General features: G+C 36.4%; 1 protein-coding gene across 4 annotated transcripts in view; it reads left to right on the forward strand.

Moving 5' to 3' along the window:
* ARHGAP24 (Rho GTPase activating protein 24) overlaps window positions 1-14705 on the forward strand; it is a 732927-nt gene that overhangs the window by 518846 nt on the left and 199376 nt on the right. The window lies entirely within an intron of this gene.

Genomic DNA, 14705 nt, shown 5'->3' on the forward strand with positions numbered 1-14705 from the left:
GCTATAAAAACATATAGCAGAATAAACGTTTTATTTTTTTCATTAAAAAAATATATATGTATCTTAATAAAGTTTATCTTCTTTAAGCTCATCCACCTTAAATGGACATTTCCAAGATCTCCAATCACTGAATTGTGGAGGCTCTCAGAGCAGAAGGGGAATAGCCCAAAATGGCAGTGGAGTGGACTGAAATGAACCACTATTATCTGAATTGTCATTCTTTCCCCAGAGGCCTGGCTGGCTAATATATAATATTAATAGCTGGTCGATAAACAAGTAATGAGACAACTAAGGAGCTCTACATTTATGAACTTCCTAAAAAGTGAAGCTTACAAGTTTACCACTGAAAACTCCAGAAATTTTAGAAAGAATTTAGTTTTGGATAGTTAACTTTCTGAGATCCAGTGTATATTTTGATATCTCTCTGGAGGGAACTAAATTCAATTTAACATTCTCTGAACTACCCAGCCTTCTCATCATGGATATAGACTATAGAATTATTCTATCATGTAATGATACATTGGGGGCCTATTCTGTGGTATGTAAGGCTATTACTTCTTCTGTCATAAGGTCACGTAATCACTATGCTCTTTTAAATTATATTATTTTTATAGGACTTTTTGCCTCCTCTGTCCAGCGTGCATATGGAACTGTGACTTCTTATGGGTGTGGACGTTTTGTGTTCTTCTCACAATGCCCTTCAACCTCAGCCACATTTTTATAATTCTTATTTCTTTTATGCTGTGCACAAGAAAACCAGAAGGAAAAAACGCTTATAAAAATTGTGGAAGGAATGAGAAGCAATAACTTTATTTGAGGGCCCAAGTGATTCTCTTGTGAGCGAAGTGCACGTGCCAAAGTGCATAGACACGGTGACATCTATTTTAGGTACTCAGGAGACTTTTGGTTTGTGTCCAAGTTCTTACTTATGGTCTGTAGTAGAAGTTGCCATGGAAGTGGCTCTGGGATAAGTAAGGCATTACTGCATCAGATACAGAAAGTGTTGTTTGTTCTTCTTTTTATAAAGTTACTGGAGGTGTGTGTCAAGGAATCAGTGACTAACCACATCTCAAGGGGCAGATTTAATATTAAGTACAAAGTATTTTATTTTAGTTCCATTCACACATAAAATGTTCACATGCATGCATGGCTGGGAAACAGCATAATCATGCTTTGTAGGAAAGAGTTGTGGAAAAGGAAAAAGAATACATTCATCATCTAGTCCATGCAGTTATTCTGTGTGGAGATTGTGCTTTAAGGAGAAAAGATGTATTTTTCAGTTGTGTCAATAATGTCTTGATTTGTTTAACTGTATCCTCACTTACAGTTTAAGTTGAAAATACTATGAAGCACTGAATTGTATAGCAGAATATATGTTTTCTTACCTTTCAATATTTTTATGTTGTACATTGCAGGGCAAAATGAATCACTGGTTTCTCAGTGATTTTGATAACTAATCCCACTTTACCCGTGAAAAAAATTAAAACTGGATGTATTAGACAAAAGCACGAAGTGATAAACTGAGTCCATGGCAATTCTAAATTCCTTAAGCAGTCCATTGCTAATGACCTGACCATAGAGCTTTACATAAAATTCTGTGTGAGGACTTTTGTCTTAGAGGCCTTTTTTACTTAATGCTAATTTTTAAATACAAGTTTCATCTAGTCACTGTAGAAATTGTTATTGGGTCTTAAAACATCTTGTGGTGTAAATAACAAACTCTTTATGTTTGAAACAATGAGTTAACAGACTGCCTTTTGCCTTCAACATTGAATTTAGGGTCCACTTAAGTTCAGAAGCATTGTCTAAAAGCTAGAGATTTTAGTTATTTTTTGCTCCCTCACTCTTTCAGTTAAATGACATGAGTTATTGTAAAATAAAATGTTATTCCAATTGAGACATAACTCTTTAAAATTGAAAATATGTTATTTAAGTCAATACAGTAAAACTTTTTTTTTTTTTAAGATTTTATTTATTTATTCATGACAGACACAGAGAATCAGAGACATAGGCAGAGGGAGAAGCAGGCTCCCTGTGGTGAGTCCAATGCGGACTTGATCCTAGGGCCTTGGGATCACGCCCTGAGCCGAAGGCAAGCACTCAATCTCTGAGCCACCCAGGTGTCACTTTTTTTTTATTTCATTGATTCCCCCACTTTTTTTTATTTCATTGATTCTTTCAGTTTAATCTAAGTGTAATTTTCACAGGCTTACCTAATGAGGAAATCTAACATATGAAAGGATATGTATTTTACAAGGAGAACTATACTATCACAAGACCTAACCTAAAATTCCTGAAAACTCAGTGCTGTGATAAATATACCCTAATGAAGACTTCCATTTAAAAAGAGCTTTATAAAACTGGAAAGAGAAGCCTGTTAGTGTTCACCGATGATGCTTTTTAAGGGTCTTTCTTGACACAGCCTTGTGAGACTGCTCCAGAAGCCTCAGAACATAGCCCCTCATGAACTAAAATTCAGTGAGCAAATGTACATATTACAAGGAACTGTCAAGTCCAATGCTGTAGATTGTGAACAAGAGAGAGAAGCTATCAAAATTGCCTTAGTTGTTGAACAGAGAAAGAGGTAATTGCTTTCTTCTCATCAAAATCAGAATTTAGTTCATTTTCAATTTCAACATCCCAGGAAAGACACTCAAACTGATGCAAAAATGTTCTTATATGTTGGCCTTTGCTTAATGTCCTAAATTGGTACTCATGGACAATTTAAGAGGTGATGTGGTCAAAGACTAAGATCCTTTTTTGTTCATTTTAGTCGTGCAAAAAATGTCTGTTGAATGAATATAACTTCCAATCCTTAAATTGGCAAAAAAAAAAAAAAAAAAAGTACTAAAACCATTATATTTTAATTCATGTTTTATTATTGGAATATTTGTTCTGTAGTTTCCTGTTGGGTTATGCTAAAACATAAAAACTTCATAGTTCATAATAAGTTATAAAATTGCCGTTAGCCAACAGTAATTTAAGAACTATGAATTGCGGGCAGCCCGGGTGGCTCAGCAGTTTAGCGCCACCTTCAGCCCAGGGCGTGATCCTGGAGACTCGGGATCAGGTCCCAGGTCAGGCTCCCTGCACGGAGCCTGTTTCTCCCTCTGCCTGTGTCTCTGCCTCTCTCTCTAGCTGTGTCTCTCATGGATAAATAAATAAAATCTTAAAAAAAAAAAAAAAAGAACTATGAATTGCTATAGGTGCCTAAAGCCAATGATAATTTAAAAAGCAGAGTTGGAATACATGAAGGTGTCAGCCTTTTTCCTCTACTCTTTGTTTATTTTGCTGAAGGTATTGTGGAATTTATAATACATTTGTTACAAGCAGATGCTGCTTTTTAAACTTAATATTATTATGTTAATATAATTTTGTTAATATTATGTGATTTATTATTATTAGTGGGAAAATAGAAGGATATTAGAAGAACAGATAAATGTGGCTGAGTCTAAGACAGTTTTGCAGGCCAAATATTATTTTGGTCTTAAAATTTTAAAAAAGTAGTTTTTAAAGATTATGAAAGTTGTAGGGGTACCTGGGTGACTCAGTCAGTTAAGTGTCTGGATCAGGATTGAGCCCTGGATTGGGCTTCCTGCTCAGGAGGAGGTCTGCTTCTCACTCTTCCCCTCACCCCATTTGTGCTCTCCCTCTCTCTCTCTCTCTCTCTCTCTCAAATAAATAAATAAAATCTTTAAAAATAATAATAATAATAATAGAAGATTATGTAAGTCTAGGCAAATAATGATACCTTTCCAAACTAACAAAAATAATAATAGTGATTCTAAGGAGCAATTTCCATTTTGCTTTAGCTTCTCCCTCCAACCTGCTTGCTTTTCAATGTGTCTAATACAAAGATGTGTTCTGTGGCCCTTCTCTGAAGCGCAGCGCGAGTCCAGCAGGGAAGACAGCATCCATAGGTCCTCCATCTCCTCACATGAAAACAGTATAAATAGAGTCGAAAACAATAGAAAGGAAAGCAAACTTCCTGCAACCTGGAGGTATAGAAAGTCCTCCCTAACTCACCAGAAAGCTAACAATTGTAAGGATTATGAAGAGAGTGACAATATAAAAGGAGAAATAAATTCTTATTACCAATTCCACTCTCCAGTGGATTCATTCCTATTGTTAGATTTCTTTCCATATCTGTGTACATAACATATCATCAATATTTTGTTTGGTTTTCCTTTTACAAAATCAGCTTAAAACTGTACATTTGCATTCCACCTTTCTTCATGTAACATTTTATGAGGAACTTTTTCTGTATTATTCAGAATGCTTTGGAAAAAAAATAACGTGATATTCTATTCTATCCTACGGCAACACTATATGTAACAGAATGTGCTCCCCCGTTGTTGGGGACCTATGTTGTTTTGGGGTGTTCTGTTGTACATGAAGTAAGAATAAGCATTCGTTTACATGTGACCTTTGCTCATTGGGTTATTTTAGGATTGTAATAACTTAGAAATTTGCAAGTTCAAATCCTCTCTGCAGTATAGGGGAATGAAGTGCAGAAAGATTGCTCATGTAGAACCCAGGCTTCCAGCTTTCAGTCTAATTTCAGTGATCATCCAGAAGTAATGACTGGATGATACATTTACTCTGGGGCTAAAGGTGAAAACATAATTTCCGTCTGTCTGAGTAAGAGGTCAACCATGTACCCTATCCTCTGAAGATCTCCAGGGAACAGAAGGGTTCTCATACTAAAGGAAGAACTCCAGATTCCGGGCCAGAAGGCTTTATTACACAAGGGGTGATAAACATATAATAACTATGGGAACATTTTTAAATAGCTGTCACTTTGTTAATGAGTATTTGCTAAAGCATTTCCTGGGCCACTAGTGTTTATGGAACTTTTAAACAAAATATTTATAAGGATGAAACCAGAACTTGTTTTATAAATTACGTCCTTTTACTTGCACCTTAACTTCTCCTCGGTGCACATCCCATGTTCAGGCCTCTGCTACACTAAACAAACAAACACTCAACTTTCTCAACCAAGCGCTCTCTTCCTGATGCCAAGAAAAATTTCTTCTTTTTTTTGTTTTGCTTTCCCACCTCCCTCTGACTCTAAAACTCTTTGCAGTTGGCATTTATTTCGACTACAATACTGAAATTAGCTCTCAGAGGTTGCTAATGATGGCCGAATTAACTGTTAAGCCAGAGAGCTTTTTAGCCATTGCTCAGCTCTGCTCTTTTTGCCATTTTTACCATTTACTGCCATGCTGTTCTTGAAATATTTCCACCTTTTAGTGTTAAGGATCTTGTACTAGCCTATGGCTCCACCTTTCTTTTCTTCACTCTCTTTAGAGGGCCCCTGTCTTCTTCCCACCCCCTTGCTCTGGGTGTCTGGGTTTGTTTTATTCCCTTTCCTTTATAGTTTCTCCCTCAGAAGATTGCATCTAACACCAAGGCTTTCGCTGAAAGCCCAGTTTAGAGATCTGGTAGGCAAGACCTCTTGTAACTCACAATTAGCACAAGTTATAATACTGGTTTCCTTTCTCTGGATGCACAGCACTTGTATTAGGAGCTTTGGCTTGATGGGTAAGTGGGCTAGATTTCAGGCCCAGCTTGACTACACAACCTTCCTTGGTTGCCCTGCTTGTCAGAGTGCCCCATCCCAGGCTGCTTCAGATATTCTAGTGCTTCAGACTCCATATCATTCCCTCACTCCAGACGGCCCTTCATCTTTTATCTCCTTCCTCACTTCCTGTGCAACCAGGTGACAGTTATTATAGAATTTTAAAAACTATAGTCTTTGTTTTGTTTTGTTTTTCATCTCCATGACCATCTTGCTCAGAATTAAATTATCTCTTCTTAACCCATTGTCTTCTTCCTGATCCTGTTTCTCTCTCTCCAATCCTTTGCCACTCCAGTCCATCTTCTACACTGTTGGCAATTTAAAGAAATATATGTGTGTGTATATATATATATATATATAGCTCAGCTCTGGCATATTTTACATGTATCATCCTTTGCAGGTTACTTAACATTTCTAAACCTCTGTTTTCTCACTTAAAAGAAGTGTAAGAAGTGTACCAATAATGGTTAACACATATCCAACCCATATATGCACTAGAGTGCTCTGTGTTCTTTCCATGCATTCCTTTATCCAGTACTCACAAGAGTACATTTTATTAGATTTATACTAAATATGCCTTAAGAATGCAATCCAGTTGATCTTAAAGAGACTGATTTATTCTTTATGAGTTCAAAATTTTTTTCTTTTAAGAAAGCTACTCTAAAGTTAACCCAGATAATACCAGTGGGACCTTAGCCCAATTGCAAATGATGGTAAAACAGTAAGTAGATGTTTTATTTCAATTGGAGACAAAGGCATCTTCTGGCCCATTCTTTTCTCTTGCTGGAGGGGAGGTGGATGGGAGGATGGGCTAAATGGGTGATGAGCATTAAGGAGGCCATTTATGAAGAGCACTAAGTGTTACATGTAAGTGATGAATCACTAAATTCTCTTCCTAAAACTAATTGTGCACTATATGTTAACTAACTTGAATTTAAATAAAATCTTGGAAGGAAAAAAAACAAAAAACAAAAAACAACAAAAAAAGAAAGAGTAGCAAGAAAACGAAAACTTTTTTTTTTTTGTAACTGCAAACTACCTGATGCAAATGAACATTTTTCTTCATTCAAATACATGAATCAAACACATGTGATTCAAATCACATTCTATATGATTTTCTTTATTCTTTATGATACAACCTTATGGTCACAAAATAAACAAGTGGAGTAGCCAGGAATCTGTCCCAGGTTTTTGACAACAGGCTCTCTGCCTCATTTGCAGATTGCTTCTCTTTCTATGAATTTAAGAATTCCTGCAATGACATAATCAAATTTAAGTGGAAATACTTCAGAGTAATGACTAAGGGGATTCAGGTGTTTGTCAGGAATATTATTTCACTATAGTTTTCTCCTGGAGTAATAGATTGATTTAGGTTTTTCCAAATCGACACATGCCTTCCACTTTGGGTAGATACGCTGACCATTTTCCCTTGTCTCCAGTACCAGTTTTTTTTTTAAAGCTATTGCTAGTGTCTTCGCTAGTGCTTTCCCCCAGAGACTAAGCTATTTCTGTCAGAGGACTTTGGCTCTGTCTTAGCATCAAAGGTTCTGTGGTTTATTTCATTTCCTTAATCTACTCAGTAATTATGTATGAATGGAAGTTGCCTAAATTATACAATAGGGGAGTTGGAAGGGGTCTTAAGGATATTGTAATGAAGCCTGACCAAAGCAGGCCAAACTAGGCTAAGAGACATATCAATGATCATAGAACAAGTCTAGAGGGTGCTTCCTCTATAAGAATGTGTACGTTGCAGTTATACTGGCAACTTCTTGGAATATTAAGTGCATTGAATAGTCTAAAAATCACAATAGAAATAAATCTGAGTGTTCTCTTTCCTTCTCCCTCCATCTTTTAGTGTCAGGCAGGAATGGTTGGAATCCAGTGGGTATATTAAAGATCCACCCTCTTTTTCATTCTCAGGAGCTGCTTTTTGGTGGAGAAAGCCTTCCAGATGCTGTTTGACTTTAAACTTTCTCAGCTCTGAAATGGGATTTACTGACATGTGTCACAAATAAAATAATGAAATATTTATGAATCATCCTGAAAGTGCAACTCCCAGTGCTCCACAGTGTTCTCTGAAGCAAAGTAAATCTCTGTGTCAGAGACATATTTGTACATTTAAAAATATATATAAATATGTATATATGTGTATATATATACACATATATGTAAACATTATGCTTGTGGCAGTTTTAAAATATGAAATACAATATTTCTATGAACACACACACAGATTGGGGAAGTGGCTTGGGATAACTACAGTTTTGAGAGTGAACGTTCTCCTCCCTTCATGCAGGTTTATCACTTTCTCATATGTAACACTGGCTTCTGCCTTTTTTCAGTCTCACCTTTGTATCATTTGCCACTCGTGGTGGCCTTTCAGACTAGAGTGTTCCTTTGTCTTGTCTTTTTTAGAGGTTATTAGTTCTTTTGAGATGCTCTCCCTGACTCCATCCCTACCCTTACTTCCATCCCCTGACTTCTATGGCTCTGATGGCTTTGCGCTTGAACTTTGTGCCTCCTGGCCCACTTCCCTAGCTCAGCTGCACCATCACCTACTGGGACAAAGACTTTGTCTTATAGGTTTGTATGACTGGCACTTAACACAATGCCTGACACTGGATGACAAATTTAGGGTCTCAATATTGTCTAGTCTTGTTATTACAAGGGGGCATAAATCCTGTGTGAGGTGTTCTCACACAAGGGTATGTTAAAGGATTAGCCAGCCTGTCACACCAGCCATCTAGTTAGTGGAATGGAAAGTATAAGAATACAGGCAAGAGCAAGGAGTTTTTCCTCCCCCCCACCCCAGCTAAAATATTCCAGGTTTTTGCTCTACCTAGGTATTACTTCATATTTACTCAGATTTCATGTTAAAGCAGATGGTCACTCGAGTGCTTATTTTATTATTTTTGAACACCTTTACTCATTTCACCATTCAGGTATTTTATGAAACTGTGTTTGTCTTAGCTTCTTCACCATTAGAGTTTCTGCAGTCCCTATATATGATGGAGGAGGCTTGGATTCAGTGCTGAAATTCAAGAAATATTTTGAAATTCATTCACAGTCTGTCCCCTTAACATTTTCTCAAATCTCATTAATTTTAGGACAAATACTGCTTCAGAAAAAGGATAATTAAGAAAAACGCTTTAGAGATTTTTGTTTGCAACAGTTTTTGAGTTTCTTTTTTTTTTAAGATCTTATTTATTTATTCATGAGAGACACAGAGAGAGAGAGGCAGAGACATAGGTAGAGGGAGAAGCAGGCTCCTTTCAGGGAGCCCAATGCAGGACTCTATCCTGGGTCTGGGATCACACCCTGAGCCAAAGGCAGACCTTAAGCGCTGAGCCACCAGGTGTCCCTAGTTTTTGAGTTTCAAAGAGTTAACTCCATAAATCTTCAGGATCTAAAGTTTAAATTATAACAACAGCAACAAAAACAGCAAAATAAAACGATCCCTTACCAATCAATGTTACCTTAAGTGACACACAGAAACTGGTAAATTGCTCAGAAGGATTGTTTCCATCCTAAAAGTGCCTTATAAAGTGAGCCTATACTGGTAATGAGTGATCCTTACCCAAATTCTTAAAGCACAGCTAAGCTGCCCAAGAAGTAACATCTACTCCAAGTCTATGAGCTCCATACAGATCAAGGACAGAAAGGGAAAAAAAAAAATCACTTACTGGCTTTCTGAGGGAATTATAGTTTACTCAGAGTAAAGGCTATAAAATTGGACACACCAAGAACTTCCTTATGAAAATCTAAGTTCTGAAAAGTTCTTAATTCCACTGACTGATTTGAGAATTTTCCAAAGTATGGCCTCTTTAAGTTTTCACTGGTCTTCTGGGACATCTATGGAATCTCTTGGCCAAACCTTGACAACTGCTTGTGGATGGCCCAGTTTCCTATTACCCAGTGTGCAGACAGAGAGGGGATGGTATGCAGAAATTGACTTGTATACATGAGTGGGGCAAGAGATTGTTACTCCATGCAAATACAAATGCAGGCTCTGAACAAAAATCTTTTCTGGGAGGGCACGCATGGCATCCCACAGGCATAACAACATTGAGGTGTAATTTGGGGAATCAGTCATATCAGGGGTACTATCAGGTGGCAAATGAGATCCAGCCAGCCAGAGAGATGTCAGGCAATCAAAGAAGGTCAAACACGCTTTTGTCCCCAGGGAAATCAGTCAGCAGGTTGGTGGCAGTTCAGGGATAAAACCCTTTTTAAGAGTGAAATGGAAAACAAAATGCAGGCTTATTGCACAACTGGGTATTAGACACTAGATCGGAACTTAGACACCAAAGAGGCAAAAACTCAGGTTATAGTAGAAGAACCCAAAATCTAATCCTAGAAAGTGTGGGCAGGGCTAAGCTAGTATTGAGAGTCAAATAGCAGTAGAGGGAAGCAAATTACAAATATTAGCAATAATAGAAAGCTAGATATTCTGCAGGACTATGCCTATTCTGGACCTATTCTGATATCCATGGTGGACTACCAAAAGGTCTTAGGGGTGGGGAAGTTAGTGCCAGCCATTTTAATTCATTTCTTATAGAGACTGTCAACTGGGAATTAGGATTATGTTTGCCCTTCCTTGAGATGCAATGTGGAGGATTCTTTAAAATCACCTTGAGAAGTCCTATTAAGCCATCAGTTGTGATATTTTCTCTTCTAAAGACCACTAGGTTTGCACATCTCCTTGCTTTAAGATCTAAGTTAGGGGGATCCCTGGGTGGCGCAGCGGTTTGGCGCCTGCCTTTGGCCCAGGGCGCGATCCTGGGGACCCGGGATCGAATCCCACGTCGGGCTCTCAGTACATGGAGCCTGCTTCTCCCTCTGCCTGTGTCTCTGTCCCTCTCTCTCTCTCTCTCTGTATGACTATCATAAATAAATAAATAATTAATTAAAAAAAAAAAGAAAAAACAAAAGCAGGAACAGAAACATACCGAGAACCTGTGAAACCACATCTTCAGGCAGGTGCAGATCCCAGGTCAGATTCAAGAGCACTGAATCCCTCCTTATAAACCAGTCCAGTTGCTTCCTTCTCTGAACAAGAATGTACTTCTCAGGCAGGTCAGCCTCACCAAGAAGAAACACATCACAGCCAGGAACATGCAGGACCAAATTCTCAGCAAGACCCACAGGCAGTGGGATATTTTAACAAAATTAAACTGAAATCAAACACAATAAAAAGTAGAGCATATAATTTTCTATTGTGGTAAAATATATTTAACATCAAAATCTACCATTTTAACCAATCCTAAGAGTACCTTAAATATTTTCCCATCACTCTGTAATCATCACCACTAAACCAAATAACTTATACAATGTTTAAAAATCAAAGTTTGGGTATAATTAATTTTCCCTTGAAGTTAGTTACATGGTAAAAGCTTGTCTTTGTACGAAGAGGATAAAATCTCCAACCCATCACAAATCTAGTTTCATGTGGAAAATTCATGACAAGAATTAATAAAATCAGTGCCTTCAATTTTTAAACAATTTTATAGCAGCATCAAATTGTGCATTTTGTTAAGAAAAAGAAATAGTTAAGAGTAAAAGGAGTATAATGCCAAATTCAAGATAGATTGTGTTTTGACTGTCTTTAATTTTATTGAATCTACACTTTAAAGGACAATTTATTTTTATTGAAATTTATATCTATTCTGTGATATGAAAATTGCTCCAATTTATACCTGAAATGTGATTGTATCTCTTTACTCTTCCCAGAGTGAATTATTTCTCTTTCTAGTTTATTAGAGAACCATTCTTTCGACTGCAAGCATACAGACAGCTGCAGACTCTTGGTAGAAATTAAAAAGTATTTGAGATATTTACAGTGTCTCTTTTAGTATTGGAGGCTGGGCAACAAATAGTCATCACATATGGGAAAGATTTATGTTGCCTGAGTGGGATCAAGTTTGATGTAGCATAAATGGTATTTCCCCAGATTTTCCATGGCCACAGTATATGCTCTTGTCTCTATGGAGAAATATGCTGGGCTAGGGAATAATGAATAAGCATTCTTCCAGGCACTGTAGTCAGAGCCTTTTCTTTTCAGCCAAGTTTAGTATGACTTTTTCACATATGATTTTGCTCTTCATGAACTAGATTGGAAAAAATGAAAACCTGTTCTAAAAATAAATATATCAAGCATTTAACTACTAATCAGTAAACATTTGTCATTGCTAAGGTCTGTAAAAACCAAATAGCAAGCCTAGTGCTGCATATTAAGTCTAAGTTCTGTTGTGTGCTTAACTTTTTAACCCAACAAAGAAATAAGGAGTCACAGAAATGAAGGAACTCTATGAAATAGTGAATAAAGCAAATTGTCTTTAAAAAAAAAAAAAAAGCAAACAGAATTAGAACTAAACTAAATGTCCATATTTTGGGAATCTGTGCAGTCTTCTTAAAATTTTTTGATAATGGCCTTTTTTTTTAGCTTTATAAATTCTGCCTCTGTAACACACATGTCGAGTATTAAGGCATATTTGATGGTAAAGATAGAAGACGAAAATATAAAATATTGCTCTCTACCAGAAGTGGTTAGGATTTGAGAGGTGACCCCAGAAAAGAAATTACATGTGTTAAAATCCTGAGTCATGAATTATGTTTAGCAAATATTTTCAGCTGTCTACTTTCTAGTTACTTAATGGAATTATATTATTCCCCTCTTCTGAAGTTAGTCATAGCCATATAACTTACTTTGACCAGTGAAAAATGAACAAAAGTGATGTTTCTCTTTTCTAGGTAAAAGTTATAGGTGCCACTGTCCAGATCATCACATGCCCTTCCTACTGCTCTGGGATGGTGGAAGCACATTATTAGGTCCTTGGACAAGCTGGGGCCCCTGCTGACTCAGAGTGGACAACAGTATGAGTCAGAAAAAAAAAAATGTGTTATGGAATTGATTATCAGTGCAGCAACATTTAGTCTCTCCTGACTAGTACACATATAGACACAGACGCAAGAAACACCTCAAGTGTTTTGACAGTATATGGGGATTTACCGAGATGGAGGTTGTCAATAATATATGATTGTGCATTATATAATTTAAGGGAGCTCTAGAGTGAGCATGATGGAAAAAACTGTGTTTGCTTAATTGTAGAGTCAGGTCTGAAGACTAAGGAAATAAAAATATATTTAAAATTATGTTCATGGTTATATATAACAGCAACATACAACAAAACTGGCAATGATGACACCTGAACATTGAAAATGGGAGTGAATGATATATTCTGCTTTTCCTTTTAATAGTTCAAACTTTTTAAATCAAATGATCCTGAAACAATTTTTATTTAAAAATAGAAATATGAGAAAATTAAATACCATACTCCAATAAAAATCTAAATTTTTAGCAATTTTTTAGATAAAGCATAGTGATTAGTATGAAGAGAATTCAGAATATACTGGTCCTGAAGATCCTCCTAAAATCAAGGACTTGGAAGAAAAATAGAGTATCATACATGACCTATATAAAAGCCAAGGCACAAATGGTCTACTTGTAGCATAGATTGCTTTAAAGATACATTGCCCAATAATTGTAATTAAAAAAAAAATCTAATGTAGTATGAGTATGTTAGAGTACATTCCGATTCCTGATTCATTACATTATTTTAAAATTCTCTTCATTCAGTTGTCCCCCAAAACTTGTCTGAATCCTCTAAAAACCTTTTTTCCCCCTGAAATTCAGCCATGGTGCCTCCTTTTCCTTTTCCTCTTTTTTTAAATCCTCTCTTCCTACTTCAAGCAGTTTCTCTTCTTCATTTTTCTCAGTTTTCTCTACCTGTTATCCAGATTCTATAAAACCAAAGGCAAGAATGGAGCAGACTCTAAATGTTCTTTGGAGTAAAAAAAAAAAAAAAAAAAAAGGACAAAATGCTCTGTAGCAATCAAAAAAGAGATATGGTGTGAAAAAATTATATATTTTCTTTTTTTTCCCTATGTTTGACACAGTTATGAGAGATGAGCTTTCAAGAAACTACTCTTTGCTTATCTGTGGGAGTATGCCATTGGTTACATTTTCTATATAGACAGGCCTCTTTTTAAAAATAAAAATTGTGGTTTTCCCCTTAAAAGAAGCTAGAACTAATTAAAGGATAAATTATATACTCTGGCCCAGCCCTCTGTGGAGTGCACAGCTTAATAGTATTTTGAGGGATATCATGACAATTTATGGATTATATTCCAAAATGCTATGCACCTAGGAGACATTTCTGGTATGTCTTCCCTCCCAACATCATCCCTGTTTATCTTTATTTTCTTAGGAAATATCTGATCTCAAAGAGCTACTGTATTTCTTGTGTCAGAAATCCAAGATCATCAAGTTGATTTATTATAGTACAGTATGACATCCTGTCAGATCTCATTGTTATGCACCTCTGAAGTACATCAACAAATTGCATCCATCAACTAATACTTGGATTTGTTTAATTCTGTCATTATTTAATTAGGCTACAAAATATCACAGTAGGAGAAAACTCATTGTTTTTCTGTGTTAAAGAAATTCTTGTAGAAATAGAGGAATATTTTTCCTCGCCCCATAAATTAGAGATGGTAAGATAAATAGAGAGTTGACAGATATAAAAGAAGCAGTTAGTTCCCAGTTATATAACACCGATAAATTTTTAAAGAATGAAATTTTGTGTTAGTATGAGGTCTTAAATGTTGTAGCATACACAATTCACTGCACTCTCTGCTTGAATGAACATGAAGTAGGACAGCATATATGCACTTTGTGTCTAGATAATAAGTTTGATGCAATTGTTTGACTATAAGTGTTTCTGAAATGTATACATCAAGAAACTGCCAGCATTCATTCTAATGGCTGGTTTACCATAAGTTTCTAGGATGAGGAATTCTTAAGGAAACCAAGTTGAGCATGTATTATATCCCTAGATCTTGAGAGTATTGCTTCTTAGAGATAGATGTGTGCTTTGGTTTAGGAACATGGTTTTATTTATTATTATTTTTTTATGGGGTGGGCAGACAAGGGGCAGAGGGAAAGGGAGAGAGAGAATCTTAAGCAGATTCCATTCTCCCAACATGGAGCCTGATGCGGGGCTCCATCTCACCACCTGAGATCATGACCTGCGCTAAAATCAAGAGTCAGATGCTTAACCAA

This window comes from Canis lupus, chromosome 33 (assembly GCF_048164855.1).
Source record: "Canis lupus baileyi chromosome 33, mCanLup2.hap1, whole genome shotgun sequence".
Taxonomy (NCBI): domain Eukaryota; kingdom Metazoa; phylum Chordata; class Mammalia; order Carnivora; family Canidae; genus Canis; species Canis lupus.